Here is a 17,462-nt window from a genome sequence, read left to right as displayed (position 1 = left end):
AGAATTACTTCAAGAAAAACTTTTAGAATCTTATATTTGGAAGAGGTTCATCCATGCCTAATTTTTAATCTGGAGAACTTTTACATAAATTAGTGAAGACAATGTTCTATACAGCTCCTCCATAATGTCTGTATTGCTACCTCCTTTTCTAGACATCATTTTACATGTGTAAAATTCAATCAGTCACATCAACTTTCTTTAGTTAAAGTAAACACTAGAAGTGTTTCCAGTACAACTATCAGAGTAAAAACAATTGGATTTATTCTATGTTTCAAGAACCTAGGACAAAACAGCACAGTGGATTTGCATATTCTTTATTGCCTTTTAGTGATATCCATTCAAAAGGGAAAGGAAACTCTGTTTACTGAGTTGAAAATGAATGTAAATTACAATGCAAATTTAAGGGAAAGGATAAAAATTAGAAATTATTAGAATTGATACATAATGTTATTTACCCTCCTGAATCTTCTTTCTAGGCTTCCATGAAGATGTGATTGACACAAATAATGCTACCACAGTGACATTCTGTTTACCATTATTTTAAGGTTTCTCTTATCTACAAAATGAAGTTAGCTGAAAACTGTAATTCTATAAATCACACAAAAAGCACAACAGTGTGTGCATACAAATAATAAATAGTAATGTTTAAGAACATATATTCTTAGTCTGCTTGTCCTGTGTGGTGAATACAGGAGATCCTGGTCTGGCCGTACACCATTGAACTTCCTTATCTAGTAGGCCATTTTCATTAAATACCTTCAACAAAGAATGATTACAAAAGGATGACTAATTTAAGAATATTCTGCTTTCTTCTATGTGATAAAATACATATGCATGGATATCTATATGGTTTCATATATGCTGTTCAGAGACTGTTAATGTCATACACAGTATATACAATGACAGCAACATCCTGACAGATATTTTTTTTAATGGCAACTCTTTCAAGAATGATCAGAAATAGCTTAACAAATCACCTCTCTACAGTTTTTACAGCACATTAACCACATTTTGAAGTAGATACCTGAAGTCCAGACTGCCGAATGATTGCTAGAGGGCTTCACTGAAATAAAATGGTGTTAAATGGAAGCATCAGAGCTTGCAAAAAACGAGCAAAGAATGAGCGCTTGTGCTGTTCATCAAATGTCAGTCTGCTATCAAGTGATAATGAGCACAGAACTACTAAGATATTTTTATTTCATCTGTCTAGGAACAGATGAAGTAATGAAATACTGTGCATTCAAGATAATTTTCTAAAACAGAAGAAAGAATCTTTTAGGAAATGGGTATGAAGTGATATATAAGATGTCAAGAGATATTTCTCTTTTCCATATCCAGTAAGTTTTATAAAAAGGTTCTGTAAAATTCTGACACATGCATATTTCTTTGGCCATAAGATTATCATGACATGTCAATATTACTAAAATCAAGATTTGGCCTCTTTCACAGGTATTTTTGAAAAGTCTATTCACTGCTGCATCTAAATGTCAGAGTACCAGAATATTAGTATTAAGAGGCACAATACTAAATCTTAAATAGGTTTCCTATCAAAGTTCAATCGTTTTATTAGTGAGTTTATTTGTTAATATTCTCTTTTTACTGAACCATCCATCAAATAAAGTTGATTTTCTGAAAAATACAGATTTATAAAATTTAGCTTGCCATACAGAAAGAGAAAATATTAATTATTTTCTAAGGTTCTTTCTAAGTATATAATTAAGCTGGCTGTTAATGTGATGGTTTAATATATTTAACATCAATAATGGAAACCTACTTCATAGAGTAAAATTGGAAATGAAAGACTGACAACGAAATGTTACTGCTACTTTCAGTGCTTCAATAGTTGGGTAATTCATCCAGACTGTTCAAAAAAATAGTCAGATTACATTAATTATTAGCCTCAACTTTATTCCATTGTATAACCTGACTTTCACGTACTTCCATTTGATCACATAGGTCATTATGGCTACTGCAAAACTAGAGAGGAACACATTTTGTCAATTTGTGCTCTAGAAGATTTTAAAAGAGTCAAAGAGAGATCTCATGCTTCAGCAAAATAAACTTCACTGAATAAACATCAAACATAAGAATGCAACACAAAAAGTCTGTTCCACATCATATACATAATATACAGAAGTTTATACATCAACTTTTCCTGTGTTCTCTGGTTTAAATTAAAAGTCCTTAAATATAAAGTACACCAGGTTGTGGAAAAAACCCACATTCAGAATGTTGAATGCAACTTAGTTCCAGCTGCTAAAATGATGAAACTGATGAAAATATTGTAATTATTTTGTAAGGACCATATGACTGCAAAGTGAAGTCATTAGATGAGGGTTTCTTAAAGATGGCTCCCATCTTTTCTGATATTTCTGTTAGGTTTGACTTCTAAATGTGCATACACTGTATAGTTTACTCACCATTACTAGTAACTTAAACTTCCTTGTTTACTTCTTCTCTGCATTATGCGCCAGCATACCAATCCCAGTTTATTTACCCTTTCCTGTAGTGGCATAAATATGCATTTAACAAATGACTCCTTCTCTGGTCCCCCCACCCCACTTTCCCCTTCTCTCCTGACCTGATAATCTGGATAATAGCACAAAATAATAAATCAGATACATTACTGGAGTGCCCCTCAGAGTCTTGACAGCATTATTCTGAAAACCTAGTGTTATTTACAGGAACACAGTAGGGAGATGGTCCGGTTTGCAAGGAATCAGTGAAAATCTTTTTACTCTAATTTTTCAGCTATAATAGTGGCTGAAAGAATTTACTTTGCTTCTAAAAGATTTCCCAAGTGATAGTAAATTCTGAATCAAAGTAAAATAATTGTGTAATTGCTTTCTAACACCATAGCTTTTGTCCTTGATAGATTTTGGTCACTGGGCTTTTGTCTTTTGTCTGAGCTTTCTAAAATTTGAAGCATGAACATTGACTGCTTGGTATTTTTTTCTAATTAGAAAAAAATATATACACACTTTGTTCAAAAATGCATGCACAGCTTCATTACAATGTCAAATACTTTAGAAAGAAATAATAGGTACAACTCTAGTGTTATTTTCTGCTAACATAATATAGAATTCATGTGCAATTGGAAATTAAGATGTACTGGTATTTAAGACAATTATAACTGAATTTAGATGATTGTGTAATCAACTTCTGAGTTTTCACCTCTATTGTTACTTGAATAAGTTGTTTTAACACTACACAGAACTTAGAACTTCCTGCACTCATCACTATTACTGTCTACACAGAGTACATTGCTGAGCTATTCATCTAAAAAAGGACATGTAAATAAGTTCATTTTTTCCCTACTGTATTTTAACTATAATTACATGATCCACTAGCTTTTACCACTTGTCTGTTTTGTGCAATGGCCTGGCACTAATACTGAAGTAAAGGATCATCATTTATTTTCTATGCTAGGAACTGCATTTTCAATGTTAATGTAGTTAACTACGCAAGTGTCAGAATTCAATGCTATCATGATATTTCAGTCAGTATAATGATGAGTTCTTTAAGAAGATGAATGGTTGGTAGTTTTTTAACATACCCATGTGCAAAATGAGTAAATGGAAAAATGTGCAAGGTAATGATTAAAATAATAGAAATGTAGACAGAAACAAATATTGATATAGATGTAAAATTGCAGATTTATATCTGATCAGAGAGGAAAGGTTGAAGCATACCACTAGTTAATGGCAGTTAGCATGCAATTTGCTAATGGCTTTAGAGGGACATTTATGCCAAATATTAGTTAATCTGTACCATAACTATAATAATAAAATGTGTTTAACTTTATAGTGAGATATTATGAACCTTTACTCTTTTATGTTATTATGCCAATTTATTTCATGACAGTAAGTCTGGACTGTCATTACCCCCAAGATGTACCTGGACTAAGTGGTAGAATGCAGCTTGCTAAACATCTGAGAACCAGTTCTATAGATTCATTAATAGCAGTGGAAGAAGTCTTAGGACCCAAAAGTCCATTGGAAAGATAGAGAAACCTGGGAATAGAAGATTTCTAGAAAGTATCAATATTCAGCGTTTGTAACCTAACAGCCAAGGTGAATAATAAGTAATCATGCATCTTTGATCACCTCACTCCAATTGACCTCCCAGGCAATATCAGGAAAATCAGTGCAGAGTTTGAGCAATAAGAGGAATCTGGTAAAAGAAGTGCAGAAAACTTCCATTCTCACAGAACAACAAATATTATTTAAAAACAAATTCAACAACTCTTCTAGAACTCTTATTTCATCAAAACATTTCTTCCTTTTCTGTTTTTCTTTGTTTACTGGTTGCTTTACTGTTACTGTTAAAGGTTGAAAACACAAGTCTTTGTTCCAGAGAGATGAGATGTGATGAAATACTCAACAAAAATTCCAGGATAACATAGGCTATAACAGATCCTTGAAACACTTTTCAGAGACGATTTGTATCACAGATATAGTACTTTCATAAAATTCTTGTACGTATTTATATCTGAAAAATGATACAGAAATGAAACGTTAAGACAGACATATAATTACTGCCTTTATAATAGAAAATTGGTGTCTAGTATCCAGAATATCTACGGTAATGATTTCTCACTAAGAATCTCCCTATGTCTAGATTAAAATAGTCCATCATGATTACAGATTATTTCCAGAACACTCATGGCTTGAAACTGCTGTTCTCTGGTTATGTGATTTACCAAGTTTTCCACTGCAATTGAGAGATTAAGCCTTCTGAGAATCCTGCTTCACTTATTTTAGCAAGTAATTTATGCTCATTAACAGGGAGTCACCATAACATAGGCCTTTGTAATAGAATATGAGTTTGTCAGTAATTAAATGCTATGCTGAGTTTCATTTTGTGAACACAGTTGAGTGGTCAACGAATATTTTCAGCCTAGCTAATCAATTTAAAATTGTTCTGCCCACAACACTCTTTGTTTACTGGATAGTAAATGTGGTTAGGATGTACTTTTTCTATTGATAAGTTTAATCTTATATTGCATGCTTGTAGGTGTTTCCCAAGAAGCCATGACAGATGTAAAAAAAAAATCCTCCGCCCATTAATACTCATGCAACCACTGTCCCTCACATCAATGAGAATGTGAAAGAGAAGCCAAGTGCACACTTGCTGTCTGTAACTAGCATAACACGACTGGCTAGCCAAACATGTAGTATTTTTGTTTTCTATGGATAAGAAAAAAACCCGCATCTAGTATTAATATTACTCATGCTAAAACCTATGACTATTTGTCCAATTTTTCAAACAGATGGTTCTGTCTACACCTCCAGCTCCTGAATACAATTCCATAAATAAGAATATGGCACAAATTTTCTTCATACCTCTAGGAAAAAAACTCCAACTTTTCATTTGCAAGTTCTCTTCATTCAATTAAAAAATAGCAGTGTAGCAGTCACTTAACGTTTTACTCAAAAAACCAAATATCCTTTTAACATATTCTGCATATCTTAGCTTTAAAAGTATGGATAAGCACATGAATAATGCTTAACAGTATTTAAATGCTTACCTGAGGTGAAAATAAAAGAGAAATGCCTTTATAAAGCTGTTCCTGTGATCCTTCATATCCTATGTATGAAAGCAGTATCCAAAACTATCTGAAAGGAACAGAGAGAGAAATAAGAAAACAAATTGCTTATAAACAAAATACAACTAGGCAAGATGATGATGACTCACATATTATAACATAAACTAACAGCAAAATACTCTTTCTTTTTACCTTTCTGGGAGAGAACACATTTGTTTCTTTCTTGACAGAATAAATAAAACTAATCTTCAATGTCCAATTGAGAAATGACCCCTTCTAATTAATCACACACAAGAGCCAGACTGGAGATCTGTTATGAAGATGCAGTGGTCAAGTGAGATTATCAGGGAAAAGTTTTTTCTCTATTGTATGTCATGTTGCTTTTGTCTATGTGAGTTCAAAAAAATTATATTTCCTTGGAAAGAATCATTCTAGGTGGCTTAATATAAAGATTTTATGTTGTAAGACAATACATTAATGGGAATATTTGCAATCATATTTTTAATGTCCTTTAATTAGCATTAATGGGAAATTGTAATTTGACAGATTTTCTGTCAAAATTATGACTACAGCTGGATTTGTTAGGACAAAAGACATATTTCTGAAACAGCCACTGCAGTTATCTTTCCATATGCAGAACTGACACAAAGAGACAGAGGATTCATCATCCTAAAGCATACTTTTGATGGCCAGCTTTCTGCAACAAGGTCTCTAGAGCCAAGCAGAAGAGAATTACTGTTTCACCACATCAACTGAGTAGGCAGCATTGCTATGACGTGGAAATGAGAAATTAGCCTGATCTCTGTAATGATTAATGTCAGTATAGGGACTCCTAACCTAGTTTTCATTATACCCCTATGTTTTTTATTTAGTGTACATCTGGGCTAGAGGGTGGGGAAGTGATCCAAAGAAAACAGGAAAAAAGTGGTGATTCTCCTTCTCTTTCTTCTCTTTGAGTTTTGTTTGTGTTTTCTGTGATAGAGAGAGAAAGAGAAGAGATAATGAAGGATTTTTATTTCCTTTCCCTGATGCAGCATGAGACAGCTTCCAGATCTAGTTTTCCCAGACAGCAGTTTCTAGCATTGGAAGGTTCTTAACTGCAGAAATGTTAGCCAGAAGGTAAGGAGATTGGGGCATATATTTTTCTGCTTATTCAAGGCTGACAGACAGTCCTTTGAAAATATTATCTGTTATCATCAACTTTAGAGCATATTATCATGAGCTTCAGAGCAAGCATGAAGTATATGTATTTACCCCTCAGCATCTGCACTGCTGAGTTCACTTCAGTGCAGCAGAAAATCCAGTTTTCAGGACATTTGAAGAAATATTCCTAAATGCCTGGAGTGTTAAAAATCAAAAAATTGGTGCAGAAAATATCCATTCTGGCATGCTAGTCACTTTTGATCACTACCTACAGGCAAATGCTAATGAACAAAACCGTCAGATCTACTGCCGTCTGCTCATATACTCTAAAGGACAGTCCTCTTTATGATACACAGGAGACACCTGCATTTGCAAATGCTGAAATTGGACAATTCAACTTTGTTGCTGAGATGGAACCTGCCTGTATTTTTATGTGCTTGGGAGAGAATGAGTCCTACCTTTTCCACACAGCAATGATAGCAAGGAAGGAAGCTACAATATATTACTATCCGTTCATCTTTAGATTAACTAACACAACAAAGACTCTGTGTTGTACATTCTTTCTCATCCCACCCACTGTAGTCTACTGACATTTATAGTATCTGCCAGTCTTTGTACAGACATCAAGGATCAGTGACAGTCTTTGTCTTGACATCAAAAGGAAATATAAACTCTCTGAGGAAGGGAATACTCATATTTAATTTGATGAAAATCACAAATTCTTGTTGCTCTAAGAGAAACTAATTGGTAACAGGCAGCATCAAAAACCAAGGATGTGACTCTAGGTTCAGAGAGATGAAAATTATTAGTGACGAAAAATACACTAACATAAAATTGGTCTGAGTATATACGTTGTGTTACAAAGGAATCTGCAGCTATTTTCCTACCATTTGTGTTCTTGCACTGCTCTTGTTCTTTGCTCTGTGGCAACCAGTTTTTGCTGCAACCACTAAATTCTTACTGGAGATGAACAGTCATTATAGCCATAACAATTCATGCCAGTTAATGATTTCCTTTTCCTACCTCTTAAATTTTAAAGAAACTTTTAGAGGAAGAAGCATGCTCAAATGCATCTTATACCTTTCCCTCCCCTCCGCACTAACCTACAGAAATGGATACTCTCATATGTGGTACAACTCCTCTCTGAGGGCTTGAAGGCCATATCCAGCTGCCAGACTTTGAAGATGACAGGAAATCACCATCAAGCCCTATTGAACAGATTAAAACATTTAATTCCTTGCCTCAGAGCCCAGTTTTGTCTATGCGGTGCTTCTACATCCAAATACAATCATTATGCTGGCTCATCATGAAAGAGTTCCTAAATGCAATAAAAACTGTAAGAGGCCTAAATTTGCTTTACAATCTAAAATATAAATTCAGATTTACATTTCAAAGCTCAGGGTTCAAATTAGTTGGAGAAAAAGAAAGTATTATTCCCCATTCCCAAACAGTTTCAGAACATTGTCCTAGAACAATATTAGTTTTTAAATAAATTTAATCTTGTAGCCAGAAAAAAAGCCTTGAAAGTCTTTATATATATTTAAAATTCCAGGTAAATGGTTGTTCTCTAAAAGGAATTTTCTAAAAGGTGGAGGGGGTAGGAACAGAAAACTTGCAACATACTCTGGGGCATTCCCAGTTTGAAACGTGCATGCAGGAGAGATTTTGGCTAAATTAATGCTCTGTATACTCTTTACTAATGTTAACAAAGAATTGAAGAATGTCCTAGGACCTGAAACACCATGGTAAAGAGTAGATAAATGATAAATGGAAACACTGCTGATTGTGAAACAGATTAACTCTGCTGAGATATGATATAATGTTTAATTAATCACAGAAAAGGCTTTCAGGAGACCAACAGTGGCAGACCATACCTTGCATATTGTACCACTTACTATAAGGGAGTACCTCAAAATTTTTTGCTGTGCAAAAAAATATTAAATAGATTAACATAAGCTGGTGAAAGATGTAGCAAAGTGCAATGACACAGTTAATGAGAGTTGGACTTCAGTGATCCTTGTAGGTTTCTTCAAACTCAAGATATTCTATGATTCCTTTGGGCATAGTACAGTTCTCCCTGCATAAAAGGGACATAAGGAACTGAAGTTTATAACCAGACATTAATGTTTCTAAAAGTATAAAAGCATAGAGCACCTTCTCACAGAGCTTTCTGAAACATAAGTTCTGAATGAATACCTTTTGGGTTTCTAAATAAATTATTAGTATATATGAAATATGAGACGTGTAAAGTGACGTCCTTCTTTCAGCTGGGATAGAGTTCATTTTCTTCCTGGTAGCTCATACACTGCTCTGTTTTGGATTTAGGATGAGAATAATATTGGGTAAAATACTGAGGGTTTAGTTTTTGTTAAGCAGTGTTTATACTAAGACAAGGACTCTTTGGCTGATGTTGTCCCATTTGCAAGGAGGCTGGGGAACACAAGAAGTTGTGAGGGAACACAGCCAGGACAGCTGACTCCAATTGACCAAAGAGTTATTCCATATCGTGTGACAGCATGCTCATATTTAAACTAGGGTGAAAGCTGGCCCAGATGGAGTTGGCTAGGGGGAAAGAACAAATGGCTGTGTGGTGTTTAGCTGCCTGCCCAGTTAAACCACAAGTGAGCTGCACTGCTCAGTGAGTAACAGCCTTCAGTATTATGACTAATTAATATCTGTTTTTATTACTCCCCTCTGCTAGATGGAATGTCAGATGTTTTCATACATGCAAATTGTAAACATGTCAGATAAAAGCAATTTTCAAAATGTAAAAACATGATATCAAAGAAGTCATGGTGACAGCTGTATGCTGAGCTAAAGCTGTTTCTTCTCTTCAGCATTCCCTGTTCTCAGATTACTGATGGCTCAGTGCTCAACAGGATGATAGCTTGGGATTCACACCCCAAGAGGCCCAGTCCTCAATGTGCCACTCTGCTATACATTTTCATACCAAACACAGGATTATGGAAGATATTTCAAGGAGTAGATGCCCAACAAATTCTAGTCTAAAGCCACTTGCTTAAATTACAAATTTTCTCCTTCAAAAACATATTTAAACCATATTTTAATGGGCAAAGCTGACATTTCAAAGCACCACTGAAAATAAAGCCATACCTATCTAGTACCCTAAGCATGGCAATCAAGACCTAACCTTTTAATCAGTACTAATTACTGTGCAAAATCTACTTTCAGGATTACCAAAATGGAGATGAACTAAACAAGAATGAAACAGAACAGGAAGTCTGACACAAGACAAGCCTGTAGGAGACAAAGTAATTCTCTCTGTTTGCATATACCCTAATTCTGAACTTTCTAGTATCTCCAGGTCTATTATTCAGGAACATTCATGTATGTTCTCAACTGTTCCTTTATCAGTGTTTAACTCTTAGTTTCTACTTTCTGAGTATCCCAGGTTACAGTGGTCTAGTCATTTCTGCTTAATGACACAGAAGCACCTGCAAATATATCAGCATTGCACCTTGACAGTTGAACATGGTCAGTTGAATTTTGGGTTCAGTGCTCTATTATCGCTACTATCAGCGACACTCAGGTTGCAGCAACTACCGAGAATGTCATCAGCTTCTGAAGAAACTGTCGCTAGTAAACCATAGAAGACCCTTGTTTGAAGAGCTGTTCATCGTTTCTGTTTTCCTGAACACTTTGCAGGTTCCAAGGCAAAACGAAACACTCCACTCTGCACTGGAACTTGAGAGGTATAAGCCACTTGCTTCCCCTCCGAAATTTATTATTATTTTAAAATGAAGGAAGAGGAAGGAAATCTGTACCCTGTGTAACTACTGACTTTGGTTTGGATTACTTAATGAGGAATATGTTCTCATAAGTCTGCTGGCACCTCTTTCTCAGAAAATGACTTTGAATGAGTTACCTAAATACAGATTAAGAGTTTTTTTCTTAAAATATTTAGTAATCATAGCACAGTGTATGCAAGTAAGTCACAAACAGAACTGTCCAGAAGGTTCTTCAATTTAGTTTAGTAATGTTTTTGAAAAAAGACTGAATTCTCCTTAGCTTATGCATATATAATTTCAGAAAGTTTGTTGATCATCCCAGTATAATTTTACAATATTACTGTTCAATGCCCATTTCTTAACAGTACAGATATTTCTGAATATAAATAGCTGATTGCAGCCCATTTTATAATAATAGAACATGGGACATTGATGTTTGAATTGCTATACATAAAAATAGTCCAAAATTTAGTTATTTGGAAAAGAATCAAATTCTTTGTTTGATTTACCTTGAAAGTATGCCTGTAAATATCTCTAAATAATTCCAGGTGGGGATAGAGTCTTGGAGTTTTATAAAAAAGCAATTTTTCTCATGGAAGGACTGCACAATTAATTAAGTCTCAGAATATTTCCATTAGCTGGATATTGCATGTTTTCTTAGCTCTGTGTTAAGGATAAGTAATTTCAAGCACAGACAAACAACTCACTGAATTTCACACAGCAGATTGCAAGTAGTGCCAGAATCATATGTGAGGGGATTTTAGCTTCCAGCACTTGCTTGACCTCCTTGTCCCTTTCAAGTATATTTACCTGTAAAATGTCAGTTTGAGGCAATGAAAGTTAAAAGGGCTTATAATGGGTTTCCAAGGGTCCTAAGTGTCCTACATAGAAAAGCCTTCTTTCACTCATTAAAGTACAGCTATATATTTGGACTCCTTTCAATAACACATTCTCCTAAGTATCCCACAAATGGAAGTTGTACCTAAACCACAACACCTCTTCTAAGATGTATGTGAGTGGAGAACTTTTTAAAACATCAGATGTCTGAAGGGTTCTAGCTGGCTTTAAAAACAGCAAAGCAGACACTTTAAAAAATAGGTTTTCACTGGAAGATGACTGAAAAGGAAACATGAGGACTGGAACACTTTTATTACCTTTGTCTAAAATAAAATAAAATAAAATAAAATAAATATCCCCTAAGTTTAATCTTTAGAGTTTCATTAGAAAATGCTAGTAATAAAATATAACTAATAAAAAAATAGTGGGATGACACAAAGTAGACAAGCCCTATGGTAAATATCTCATACTAATGTTGCAACTTTTACTTAATATATAAACTCCCCATAATTTCCAGCATATAAATTATTGTCATTTGTCTCTAGCTGTTGTCTACCACTCTACTATTGAATAGTCCATCTCTACACTTGAACACTTCTAGATTTTCTCAGCCAAAATCAGCTGGATTAGTCTTCACAATATAAATAAGCATCTTATACTAACCCAGATTATCTTCCCTCAAATGTTTGAGGAAATGCTTATAGACACTCCTTAATGTATCAGCATGAGGAGACTGTCAGACAGGCAGAAGGGACCCAGATTCCATCTATTACCTTAAATAAATGGATTTACCACAGTGTAAATAGTGTCGTCATATGGGAGCTAGCCTACTAGCCTCTATTATCAGGAGACAACACTATCTTAGTCCCATAACCGAGAATTCTCATTGTGCCATTGGGTTATTTATTTGATTTAAAAATTTTTGATAAGAATGCTTAAAAACCCGAAACCAGTGCTAGAAAATGGAATAACGGAATTCAAAGGCAGTATAGGGCAAAAGCAGAAGAAATAATAGCTTGTATTACCTCATCTCTTTCTTATCTTCCGTAGGTCTTTAAATATATCTAACTGGAGATACACTGGAAAATAAAACCCACTGCAGAAGGCAGTTTCCCACAAAGCCTGAACATTTAAAAAAATTATTGAAACCACACATTTGATGACACAGTAACACTGAATGTTTTAACATCCATTAATGACATTAACTTCATTTTTAAAAAAAAAAAATCATTAGTTAGTGTGCTGTCACTGCACAGGTATAGCAGGCAGAAGACTATGTAGAAAAATTTATTAGTGGACCTTAGAGACAGGGTATTCTCTCTGTAAGTAGGCATATTTTTCTGCTGAAGTTCCCAGAACAGAAATACTTGCTGCAAAACTAATCTGTATAAGAAACTTGTACTGTTTCCATGAGCTGCGAAGGGCAAAGTGTACTCATACACTAGTCTAGCTGTAGCCAGGCACAGGGCAATGTGTATGCTCTGAACCTGTACCACAGTTCATTTTCTTAATTACTAATAAAACTAATAAAAGGAACTAATAAAAATACTGTGATCTCTTCTGATTTTTTTCTGATGTACCAACTTTATTGAAATTACTCTCCCAGTAAATTCAGCCAATCATCATATTGATTTCACGGTCATGTTGAACAGGGAAAGATGTGACAGTTGTCCAGAAACACTTTCAAGGACAGTATTACTTAACCTTAGTCCAAAGCCTACTTCATCTTCCTGAAAATATCTAAAGCCCACTGTCGTAGGGTACCTGTTGGAGGCCTTGGTGTGTGGGGGAAGAAAGACACCGACACACACACCAGGATGATGAGCCAGAGAGATGTCTGCCTGCTCAGTGCAGCAGGCAGCCTTTTAATAAGTTCTCTAACTTCTACTTTCCCACTACAACATAAACATATTCCTACAAAAACACCCAGGAATGCAGCACCTGCACTCAACCAAACAGCTTTAACCTTGTACTCTTTATAACTCAAGGCTGTGTCCATGGGAACTATCTAATTAGCTCCACTGCTCTCATGGAAAACGGCCCAACACTTTGTAATATTCCAAACCCCTCAAGCTTCAGTTGTGGAGCTGTGACTTCACCCCACAGCCCACATCCTGTCATTAATGCCAACCAAAAATGTGGTCACAATGATTTCCAATATTTTAACTAAATAATGTTTAAGCTATATTTGAAATAATTGCTTGTTATTGTTCCTTTTTGCTAGCGTGGGAAAAGATGTGCATGTTGCAATGACTTTTTCACCCACGTTCTGATACCAGATAGTTCATGAGCACTTCACTGATCTAGGGTATCTTTCTGTCTCTCACTTGGTGACTATCTAAACTGCATAAGCTGCTGACCTGCCACAAATAACCATGTCATGTTAACGGGAGATGTAGCTCATCAGGACAGGATCTAAAGAGCAACAGAGATGGTGCTAATGGTCATTTCAGCTATGCACCTTTGGGCTGTGGCTGGTGTTACAGATTGAATGCTTGGTAGATTTTAGTGTGCTGGGTTTGCCTTAGAAGGACTTGAAGCATGTTTTCCTCTGAAAGGCATCAAATTTATGCACTCAATCACCTTTCCCTGGTGTAACAGCAAACCTTGGATTATGGGGCTGATCAGGAGACTAGCTTTAAAAACCCAACCCTAATCTAAGCACAAATTCTGCAGCAGATAAAATTAAGTGTTTCTTCATCATCATTACAAGACAATCAATATAGAAAAAATAATTCAAGTCAGACTGAAAGCTGTGCTGCAGAAAGTACTATCCTACCAGATGACTAACAGGAGAATGGGAAAACCATAGAAGATACCACCTAAAACAACAATATCAGTAAATATAAATAAAATCTTCCATAGAAAATATCACATTTTCATTGTAGCCTCACATGAATGTGTTTTCAATGAGAAGTCAGACTGTTGTGCAAACTAACATTTTTAACTGAAAAATTGTTTATAATTCAATTAGAAAATAGCTCTAAAATGTTTTCACTACCCATAGGAACTATAACAAACAAAACCAAAACCCAAAATAAAACAAGCAAACAACAAACCCCCAAACAACAACAATAACCAACGAAAAAAGCCCCCAGATTTCTAGATGTCAAAGAAGGGACTCGTGAGTCTGTTTTTCTCTAACCCTAGTCCTGGATTTTATACTACATAACTACTTAAGCTCATATAGCTTTCCCTTGTATTGCAATGGATACATTAGTAAAATATAGACTGCATTATCCTTAATATTCTATGTTAATTTAAAAGCACTGGTATCCTTGAAAGAAAACTCACCAAATCTTAAGCTCCTTATTCACTCTGGCAGTCTGGTAAGAGGTTAATCATAGTCAAATTAAATAAAATCAAAAAACTTGGTATTTTTGCCTAAAGTCATCAAAGGTTAGTAGTTTTTTATGCAGGCAGCTCTGAGAACTTCTTTGTGAAACCTGAAGGAGAAAGAAAATAAACTGTTCAGGATGATTAGGCAGCAGTCAGATCGTAGCACTGAGCAAAGCTATGTTCCAGGAAGCCTGAAAGTAAATGAAGTGGGAACAGTATTTCCACTCCTGCTATTGCAGTAACGAGAAAGGTTGTCTATTAGGTTCAGCAAAGGGTGTTTTATGCTTTATTTCTTTTAGGAGTATGCTCAAGATCTCTGAGAAGCAATGACTTCTAATTTAAATACTCACCATTCAGTAACCAAGTAACTACTGGAGAAGATACTTCTTGTTAACAACCTGGATATCATATTTCCAGTAAGAAAAGCTGTCAAGACAAGATCCTTCACCATCTAAGCATACTAATGACTGACTAAATGAAAGAGAACAATGTCTCTAAAACAACCTAATATATGTAGAGCAAATTAATATGTCTGAGAAAACGTCTTTGGTTAAAAGCATTTTTAACATAATTGTTCAAGATATCAGATGCAAGTAAACTACAGAGGTTCATTCTCCCACTTATATACGGGGGGGATTTTGCTCTTGGGGACTATACTTTCATTTTTGGTGTGGTGTCTTTAACTATTTTGGCATCATTCAAAGAGCCTTGTAATGGAACAAATATGTTTTCTCCTTTTCAAAATACAGTGAAGGCATATACATGAGTGATTGCTATGCTTTTCTAAGTAGAAATACTTTTTATTATACAATAAGGCAGTGATACAAAGCAAGGACCTTGAGGAAGAACTCACTCAAATCCATACTTCAGTTAGCATCAATATTAAATAGGGCTTAATGTGCAGCTGTTTCTTTCAGCTTTAATTTAATTTTATTTTGCTTAGAACAGACACTCTACAGTTGTAACCCCAAAATGCCATCTTTAATTATTCTCCATCCATATTTTTTTCATTGTGGATGCCCAATTTCTACTCAGCACCTTTGCATTTTCAGAGCAGCCATAGCACCCCTGAAATCCCCCCTCTTTTTCTCTGTCTCTTTTGTCTGGTCCCAGAATTCAGGGCAGCTTTGGAATGAGCTGACATGCAAAACAGTAATTATCCCTCAGTCTGCAAGAGGAATTAAGACATCAGTGGAAGACTGGAAATCTAGCATTAGTTTAACCATCAATTTGTGCCCATGAACAAGACCCAGCTGTAGTGCTTGAAGATTATGCTATCCATTATGATATCCATTAGTGTTTTAGTTGTGCTGATTGACAGCCAGGTCTTTTGTGATTCAGTTGATGTTTGGAATTCACAGATACAGAATGATTACTTTGACACTCTTATTAATTGATTCAATGTTATTTAAAATGTTAGCTTGTAAAAAAAAATAAAATAAAGGGAGGAAGAAAAACAGGCAGAAGAAGCATAAAACCCTTGAGTACTGTAAAATCTTACATGTGTCATTTGAAGTGACATATGCATGGGGTTGGGTGAGGGGTTTTTTAACATTTTCTGATTATTCCATTATTTTCTGAGTGACTGCATGTTTAAACTTCCTTCAAAGAATCAAACCCTTTATTTTACTGTTATTAAGTTTTTCTGGCTCATAGTAGCTGTTGACAATTGTCTTGCTTGAGACATCAGCCCCAAGACATCTTATAACAAGATAGTAAGTGATACCATAGATATCAGAAGGAGCACTTACTGCTCTGAAAACTGAAGTTGATTAATGATTGATGGGAATGAAGCTTAACTATTCTAAAAGAAGGAAGGTGCAAATATCTCTGCTAAAAAAGTGTGCTTCATTTCAACAGCCTCCAACCTTACACAAAAAACACAGTATCATAAGTAATTATTTTATTGTCTGAGCACTTATTAGGATGATGCATTCAGAGTACTTGCGGTAAGCCCCAGAGTTAGACACAAGAATCAGTCTTATTCAGGAGCTTCTTTTCTTCAACAAAAGAAACCACAGCAAGATCTTTTCATGCTAAGCCCAGACTACTCTAGATTCTTAAGTACCAAACATTAAAAAACAAGGGAGGTTGTCAAATGAGAAGAGAAGCAAAACTTACTCTTATCGTCCAAAAAATGGTATCTAATTGTTGTCAGTGGGGTGAGGATTTTATTCTAGATAAAATGAAGATCTGCTCTGTCCCACTGAGCAGATGGACAAAATGTCTTAGCAGTGGGACTGCACAGACCTTCTCCATAGTCACATATATTAACTAAAAACACTTGAAAAACCATAATCTGCTCAGCCAAGAAACAGTTAATTATACATCCTTTAGCCAGCAATTCTAATTTGCTTGCTAATGTGTAAAGGTTGGTAATTTTTAATTTTGTGGGGAAAAAAAAACAAATAAAGAGAAATTAAAGTAGCACATACCTTGTGGTGGTACTCAAGGGAAGAAAGTAGAATTTCACCCATTTAGTGCGGCAGCTGAGGAAGACAACCACAAATAATTTTGAGTTTTCTGTTTTATGTATTAGCTAATATGTCCTTATGGTACTTTGCTGGAGATTTTAAATCCTTATGCATCTTCTTGCAGTCAGAGTTAAATACGTTTAAAAATATATTTTGGGGTTTTTTTCATGGTTTTCTTTTTTTTCTCCATCCTGATACTTTTGTGGTTTATTATCCTATTGATGACTTACTCATATATTAAGTTGCAGATTTTGCAGTTTGCTTGATTTCATCTGTTAGCATTATCTAAAAATTATTGGATTTTAAAAGAGTTTTGTTTAGATTGTTTCCTTTGTTTTATTTTTGAAATAAGACTTGCTAATACAGCATTAT

At 34.9% G+C, this 17,462-nt stretch overlaps 1 long non-coding RNA gene across 1 annotated transcript; it reads right to left on the bottom strand.

Annotated features, from left to right (window-relative positions):
• Positions 1-294: 294 nt before the first annotated feature.
• LOC135413156 (uncharacterized) lies at positions 295-10,293 on the bottom strand. Its single transcript, XR_010430111.1, has 3 exons — positions 7,795-10,293; positions 5,531-5,618; positions 295-4,491 (listed from the first exon to the last, which is right to left on the bottom strand). It is a non-coding gene; the product is annotated as an uncharacterized LOC135413156 (long non-coding RNA).
• Positions 10,294-17,462: the final 7,169 nt, after the last annotated feature.

The sequence above is a fragment of the Pseudopipra pipra genome, chromosome 4, assembly GCF_036250125.1.
Source record: "Pseudopipra pipra isolate bDixPip1 chromosome 4, bDixPip1.hap1, whole genome shotgun sequence".
Lineage (NCBI taxonomy): Eukaryota > Metazoa > Chordata > Aves > Passeriformes > Pipridae > Pseudopipra > Pseudopipra pipra.
Note: the sequence above shows the minus strand (reverse complement) of the source record. Positions and strands in the feature narration are given on the sequence as shown.